The 7,733-nt window shown below is 38.4% G+C and overlaps 1 pseudogene; it reads right to left on the bottom strand.

The window, feature by feature from the left end:
* The window catches only part of LOC102028033, a 25,282-nt pseudogene extending 17,632 nt beyond the window's left edge, over nt 1–7,650 (bottom strand).
* Between the last annotated feature and the right edge of the window lie 83 nt (nt 7,651–7,733).

Raw genomic sequence — 7,733 nt, 5'->3', positions numbered from 1 at the left:
GAGTTTCTCTAGCAATAAAAGAGGATCCAACTATTAACTTAACTGACTCCATTTGCCTCCCACTGGCCTGTCCTTTCCCGGGTTGCTCTTTCCCACAGTTTATCTTCAGTTTGAGGATCAAAGATCTGATACATAAGCATCATAATAAGCAAATGGAGATGATCCCGTTGGGCAGAAGTAATTTGCAGTGCACCAAGTGCAATCATTTTCCCTGGCACCAAATGGAAACTGCCACCACCATAAAACTGTGTGTTATGCAAAGCCCTACTACTTTTACGTTTGCACATTCCTCCTTATAACTGCAACGGTGCTACTGGCAGTCTTGTCAGTTTGTATCCTTCCTCTTGCCACATTAAAATTGAAGTTCCTATTCAGGTCTCACAAACTCCTTCTCTGCCCGGTTGTCTTTTAGGACAAGCGGCCAAATCTAGTCAGAGCTGGTCTCCTAGAGTCAGGTTTCTGTTCTGGGACTCATTAACAATAATGATATAATGTAGAATGAGTGCACCAGAAACCAGTAATATGACTTTGCACTGATATATCTCCTCCCTTTACTCTCGTTAAATAATGGTTTTGTTTATTCATACATATACAAATATGTACACATACATGCAAACATACACACAAACACATACATGGATAAAGAGAAAATTCAACAACTACCACTATGTATGGTCCACTTCCTGTTGAATTTCATATTGAGCCTCCCTCTTATGTATATAACATTTTAAAACAAAGAAGTATAATGAAACCCAGAATAGCACTTAGCTATAAAAATGCAAATATGTGGAGTTACAGAAAAATGTTTGTATTAGATTTTTTAAATACTTGGCATACATAAACATGAATTAAGATTAATAATATCAGCAAGCACGAACGGGGGGAAACTGGAACTAGAGGACAGAAGGGGAGGGAAGGGGATTGAAAGAAGAACCAACAGTATTGCATACATGTACCAACTCTCCAAGATGACTATAAAATGTACATACAGAAAACACATACTAATAAAAGTGTCAGGCATGGTGGTGCATGACTGTAATCTCAGCACTTGGGAGGCTGAGGCAGGAGGATTGATGTGAGTTCAAGTCCAGCTTGGGCTACAAAGTGAGTTCAAGACTACCCTGAAATGCATAGTGCAACCCTGTCTCAAAAAGACCAAAATTAAATAAATAACATAATATGAGCAGATGAAAAATATACTTAGCATATGATAAGTGCTCAACAGAAAGGTGCTGAATGAATGAGAGCTAATCACTCACACTGAGGCAGCGCTTGTTTTGTATCTGTTTGTCCTTATTTCTTCTGTAACATTTTAAATGATGAGATAAATGTAAGTTAACGTTTCCATAGATGATAGCACTAGAATTATTTCTGTTCACTTACACTTCTCACAAATAATACTGTGATGGTTAACTTTATGTATCAAGTTGAGTGGGCTGCACAGTACCCAGATGGTTAATCAAACATTATTCTTTGTGCATTTATGAGGATCCTTCTAGATGAACTTGGCATTTGAGTCAGTAAACTGAGTACAGAGGAGCAACTGCCTTAATATGGACGGGCTTTACCTAACTAGATGAGGTCCCAATTGAAAAAAAAATACTTCTATTTCTTCAAATAATAGATAACTCCTGTTTGACTGCCTTCAGTCTAGGACACTGCTTTTTTGCTTGCCTTCAGATTCAAACTGGAATATTGGCTCATGCAGCCTGCTAACCTTTGGACTGAAACTACACCACTGGTTCTCCCAGGTCCCCGGCTACAGATGTTGAGGCTTCTCATCCACCATAATTGTGTGAGCAAATTCCTTGTAATAGGTTCATATCTCTACCTCTATCTCGTGTACCTTCCCCCTTCCTTGTCCTGTCTTGCTTGTCTTGTTTCATCTTCCCCTCCCCTGCCCTCTTCTTCTCTCTTCCCTTTCCCTCTACTTCCCCCATCCTCCATCTCCCTATACACTCACACACTCACAATTGGTTCCGCTTCTCTAGCCAATACTGACTAGTAAAAATATTGACCACAATCACTTCAAAGAAGCTAGCATGATACAGTATTGTATTCATATTTTTATCAATTAAGATCTTCTCTGAAGTTTACTCTTTCTGTCTGTATTCAGTTTTATTCTTTTCCATTACAGCAAAATAGCATGGGATGCTTTTATTTATACATAGGCTTAATGGGAATTTGGGCTTACAGGTCATACTTGTTGAATACTTTCCCTTACAAAAGGCAATCTTAAGTGTTAGGTTTCTCTTAGTTTTAATATATTTACTATATATCCATATATATTATAGTTAATTAGTTCCTTCAAAGTGGATGATGAGGGATGAAATATCTGTGAAACACCAAAATTACCCCTTTTTATACATATAACTGTAAACTAGTACAATTTTTTAAATATCTGAAGAGTAAGGTTATAGATACCAATTAATCCTTGAAAAAGTTCAAAGTCCTTTCATAAAAACACTGAGTATATAAGATATAACCATCTTAACATAATAAAATGCATATATAACAGGAAAAAAGCTAACATCATATTGAATGAGGAAAAGCTGAGTGTTTTCTCTAAGAAGTGGGGCAAAACCAAAATTCCAAACACATTTACCACTTTGACTCAACACAGTGTTGAAAACTCTAGTCAGAGAAATCAGACAAGAGCAAGAGAGGGAATTTAAATTTAAAAAGAATTCATATTTTTAGGGTTTGCAGAAGACATAAAAATCCAAATCTCTACCAAAAACTATTAGAACTAATAAATGAACTCTGCAAAGTTGCAGGTTACGATATCAGCATACAAAATCAGTTGTGTCTGTCTGCCAATAGTGTATTATCTAAATTAAAAATCCAGAAAAAAACACAATTTGCAGTAGCTGAAAATAAAATACCTAGGAATAAAGGTAACCAAAGAGAGGAAAGACCTCTACAAAATTATAAAATATTGTTGAACTAAGCTGTACATTTCACAAAAATTCTGGAAGAATATCTAGAGTTCATGAATTGGAAGAGCCAGCATAGATAAAATGTTCATACTACCTGAAGCTTTCCACAGATTTCATGCAATCCCTATCAAAACACCAAATGACACTCTTAACAAAAGTAGAAAAAAACTCCAAAAATTATATTTACCCGCAAAAACCTTTGAAGCCAAAGCCATCTTGAGGGGTCCAAAAGCTGGAAGGATTACATTACTTGATTATATGACGTACTACAAAGATGTGGTAACCAAAAAGCATGATAGTGGCATAGAAACAGACACATAGACGAATGGAACTGAAATAGAGTCTAAAACTAAACCCGCGCATATACAGTCAGCTGCTTTCCAACAGGGTTGCTGAGAACATGTATTTGAGAAAGAACATTCTTTTCAGTAAATGGCTCTGGGGAAACTAGATATCCACAGGCAGAGTACAGTACTATACCATGTTACAAAGGTCAACTCAAAAGAAGTATCAGGGCTGGGGATATAGCTCAGTGGCACAGATCCTCCTTGGCAAGTACAGGGACGTGAGTCCAACTCCCAGTACCAAACAAAAATAACAGAACAAAGCACAACAACAACAACTACAACAAGAACAAAAATATCATAAAAGGTAACTTAAAATTGGTTAAAGACTTACATGTAAAACCTAAACATTTAAAGTACTAGAAGTAAACATAGGCAAAATATTTCAGGATATTGGAATGGAAACATTATTTCAACAAGATCCCAGAGACACAGAAAACAAAAGTGAAAGCAGACAGATGAGATTACATCAAACTAAAAAGCTTCTCCATAGCAGAGCAAACATTCAACAGAGGTCAATGTACAGAATGGGAGAGATATATGCAAACTGTTCATCCGACAAAGGGTTGAAATCCAGAACATAAGAAAGTAACAAGCAAAAAAATCAAATAATCTCGTTTATAAAATGCACAATGAGATTTAAATAGACATTTCTTTTAAAAATATATACAAGTGGCCAACAGGTATATGAAAAAAATCCCTAATCATCATTGGAATGCACATCAAAACCACAATGAAGTATAACCTCACCCTCATAGAAATAGTTATCATAAAAAGTCGAAGGATAAGAAGTGATGGAAAAAATGTGGAGAAAAAGAAACTCTTGAATGTAGTTGATGTGAATATAAGTGAGTAAAGTCAGTGTGGAAAAAGGTATAAAAATTCTTCAGAAATTAAAAAAGAGGTATCATATTACCTATGAATCATAATAGTGGGTATATTTCCAAATGAAATTAAATCACTAGGTTGAAGAGACATCTGCATTCCTGTGCTGATTTTGTAACAATATTCAGAATAGCCAAAAATGGAAACAACATAACTGCCATCAATGCCTGGATGGATAAAGAAACTATGGCCCATATACACAGTGGAGTACTGTTCAGCCCCACCCCACAAATACACAGAATGTCCTTTGTAACAACATGCATGGAACTCAAAATCATTATGTTAAGAGAAATAAGCAAGGCACAGCAAGACAAGTACCACATGACCTCACTCTTAGATGAAATCTAAAAAGTTGACCTCACAAAAGTTGAGAGTAGAATGGTGGGTACAATACCCTGGCAAGAGTAGGGTGGAGAGAAAAATGGGTGTTGACTGTTCAATGTATACTAAGAGCAAGAAGATACAATGTGCATTTCACATTAAGTTGACTGTAGACAGCAATTGCATAGGACACTTCTCAAAAATCAATACCTATAAGATACCTATAAGAAGGTATCTTGAATGTTTTAGCCATAGAGAAGTGATAAATGTTTGAGAAGACAGATTTATTCAATCTGATTAATCAGTGTACACTTGTGCCAATACATTGCATGGTACCTCATTAAAATGTACAAGTTTCATGTGTCAGTTAAATCAAAATTCAAAAATAAAGAAAGGTTGGAAACATTTAAAAATTACGTATGCAATAGAATAGTATTCAGCCCTAAAAAAGAATGAAATTTTATCATTTGCAATAAAATGAGTGAAACTTGAGACCATGCCAGTAAGCAAAATAAGCAGTAAGTCAGACACAGAACATTAAATGTTGCATGGCTTCTCTTATGTGAGAAACCAAAAATATAAATGAATAAAGTAAAGGAGAGATGGTAAGACACAAGACAAATGCTTGCAGGTAGGTAAGGGGGCAAAGGAGTGAGGTAAGAGCAGAGAAGGGAAGGAATTTAAAATTACCAAGGCATGTTGTATGCATGTAACAATTCCCCAAAACAAATACCAATTTTCTGTATTGAAGAAATACACCAATAAAAGTACAATGAAAATAAAATAAATATTGTGGGAATATAATGAAAAAATTCTATATAAACAATGCTTTTTTTTTTAACAGATCCAGTGAAGTCTACAAGGGAACATTGGAAGGAAATGCTTTAAAAGTGTACAGTGGTATTAAGGCTAAACATTGCTGTAAAGCAAGCAAAATAAACTTTATCTCACTGAGAAATTCATCAAGTGGTTCTTTACAGTTTCTCATATGCAATATTCTGTATTAAAAACAAATAAGATGGGGCTGGGGATTTAGCTCAGCGGCAAAAGTGCCTGCCTGGCAAGCACAAGGTCATGAGTTTGGTTCCCGGTACAGGAGAAAAACAAAAACCAAAAACCAAAAACCAAAAAAAAAAACAAAACAAATAAGATGGTGACAGATTTTCCAATGCAACAGAGTTTCTGTTTTTAGTAATATGCTCCAAGTTATATATCTACACCTGAGGCGTATTACGTAATAAATATTTGTTGGATTACTGAACTAATTAATGAGATTTGAAAACAGCGGTGGGAAAACTGAGTGAATTCACTGCTGATGGTAAAAGAAGAATGATTTGTTAAGAATTGGAAAAAATGTGAAATTTTACACAGTTTACTTGGTTCACGCCATACAACATAGTTGAAGAATTTTATTTAATGCCTGTTAATTGGCAGTGAAAGCACAAAGAATGTTGGAGGAGATAAATATAGCCACGTGGTTAACACTGCTTTCTCTATGAATGCACCTAGAGAGTTTAGTTTTCTTTGAGAAAGAACAAAAGATTGTATTTACACAACAAGAGGAAATCACAATCTAAGTGAAGGCTACTAAGCAAATCCAAGATATCACAAGGACATCACTGACATTTTCCATGTTGGGGAGCAAACCACACAGTGAACTTCATTATGAATGGAAGGAGAAAAGGGAAGGTGGCTGGAGTTCATAAGCCTTAGGAACTGAGTTAAGGAGCTCGTCAGAGGTGTCTTGAGTATAGAACTTGATGTTAGGGAAGGCAGCTGCCATTCAAGTCAAGCTTTATGATATTAAATACAACAAATCACCAAAAGCAGTACATTTAATAAAGTAATCACATAGCTAAAACTTCAAATAAGTTGCTCACAGAAAAATCCAGGTGATTAACTAAAAAATTTGCATTTATAAGAAACTTGTAAAAATATTATATGCAGTGCAATCATGATGGTTATTGATAGAACTGAGCCCTTGACTGACTGCCCCTAACTTCTGGCCCCTAGCCCCTCCCTCAGGAGGACCATATGAATATGAAAGTCACTTCCGAGTGTTGCTACTCAAATAAAGCTTTATATTAAATGTAACTAAGCCCATCACAAAAAGCACTACACTTAATGAAACAATTTGGATCGTTTTCAAGTAAGTTGTTTAAAGAAACTATCCATGTAATGCCCACTCAAAAGTTTGCACTAATATTCACAAACAACTTTTCAAAATATTGTATAGGGAAGAAGGTCAGGGCAGAATCGCCCAGGTTGTTCCAGGAGGCAATGCTCATGACACTAGCTATTGAAATTTGACCCTCCCTCAAGAGATCCAGTCAAAGTTCATCATACTCACTGCCTGCCCGCCCACTTTCTGCCCCACCTCAAAGCCTCAGGCCCACCTGAGAGCCGCCTAGGCCTGGTGTTTGCCATCCACTGGTCGCTCCCCCATCTACCCTTGGGACACCTGGAGTCCTGCGGCTTAACAGCCTTTGCCGGCCCACGCAGCCTTCGCTGCCTTCTTGTTGGTCGCGCCTGCCATGGCCTCCACGCCCCTGTGGCTTCCCCAGAAGTAGCGCCTCAAGTGCAAGGCTGCAGTCAACATCCAGATGGAGCTGCAGCTCCAAGCCTCCTAAGTCTACCTGACCTTGGCCATCTACTGCGACCACCTCGAAGTGTCTAAGAAGCACTTTTCGAGCTTCGTTTTCCGCCGGTCTCACCAGTGAAGAGAACTCGCCAAGAAGCTCATGTCGATACAGACCGACCGCAGCAGCCGCGTGCTCTACAGCGACATCAAGAAGCCCGAGAGGAGAGAGTGGCCTGGCAGTCACCAGGCCATGGAAAGTGCCTTCCGTCTGCAGAAGACCGTCAACCAGAGCCTCCTGGAGCTCCACCAGCTGGCAGCCAGCAAGAGCGACGCCAGCCTGTGGACTTCCTGAGCTGCCACTACCTGCACCCCCACGCCCAGGTCCTCAAGGAGCTGAGCAAGCTCTTGACCATCTTGCGCAAGATGGGGACTCTGGACTTGGGCCTGGCCGGCTACATCCTTGAGACCAAGACCCTGGGGAAAGGCAGCAAGACTGACTGAGCACGGACTGTTGCCAGGTCGGTGGGGTTCTCCACGGGCCACTGGTCAGGGCATGCACACCCGCTGTCACCGTGTTCATGTCAGCTCTTTCCCATCTGTTGATTGTTGTTTCCAGTGATAAAGTTACTTGGTTCTAAATGCAATGAAGGTGTCCGGTTGCTT

The sequence above is a fragment of the Chinchilla lanigera genome, unplaced genomic scaffold, assembly GCF_000276665.1.
Source record: "Chinchilla lanigera isolate Chin_1 unplaced genomic scaffold, ChiLan1.0 scaffold00170, whole genome shotgun sequence".
In the NCBI taxonomy this organism is placed as follows: Eukaryota; Metazoa; Chordata; class Mammalia; order Rodentia; family Chinchillidae; genus Chinchilla; species Chinchilla lanigera.
This window is presented reverse-complemented; position numbering and strand designations above follow the sequence as displayed.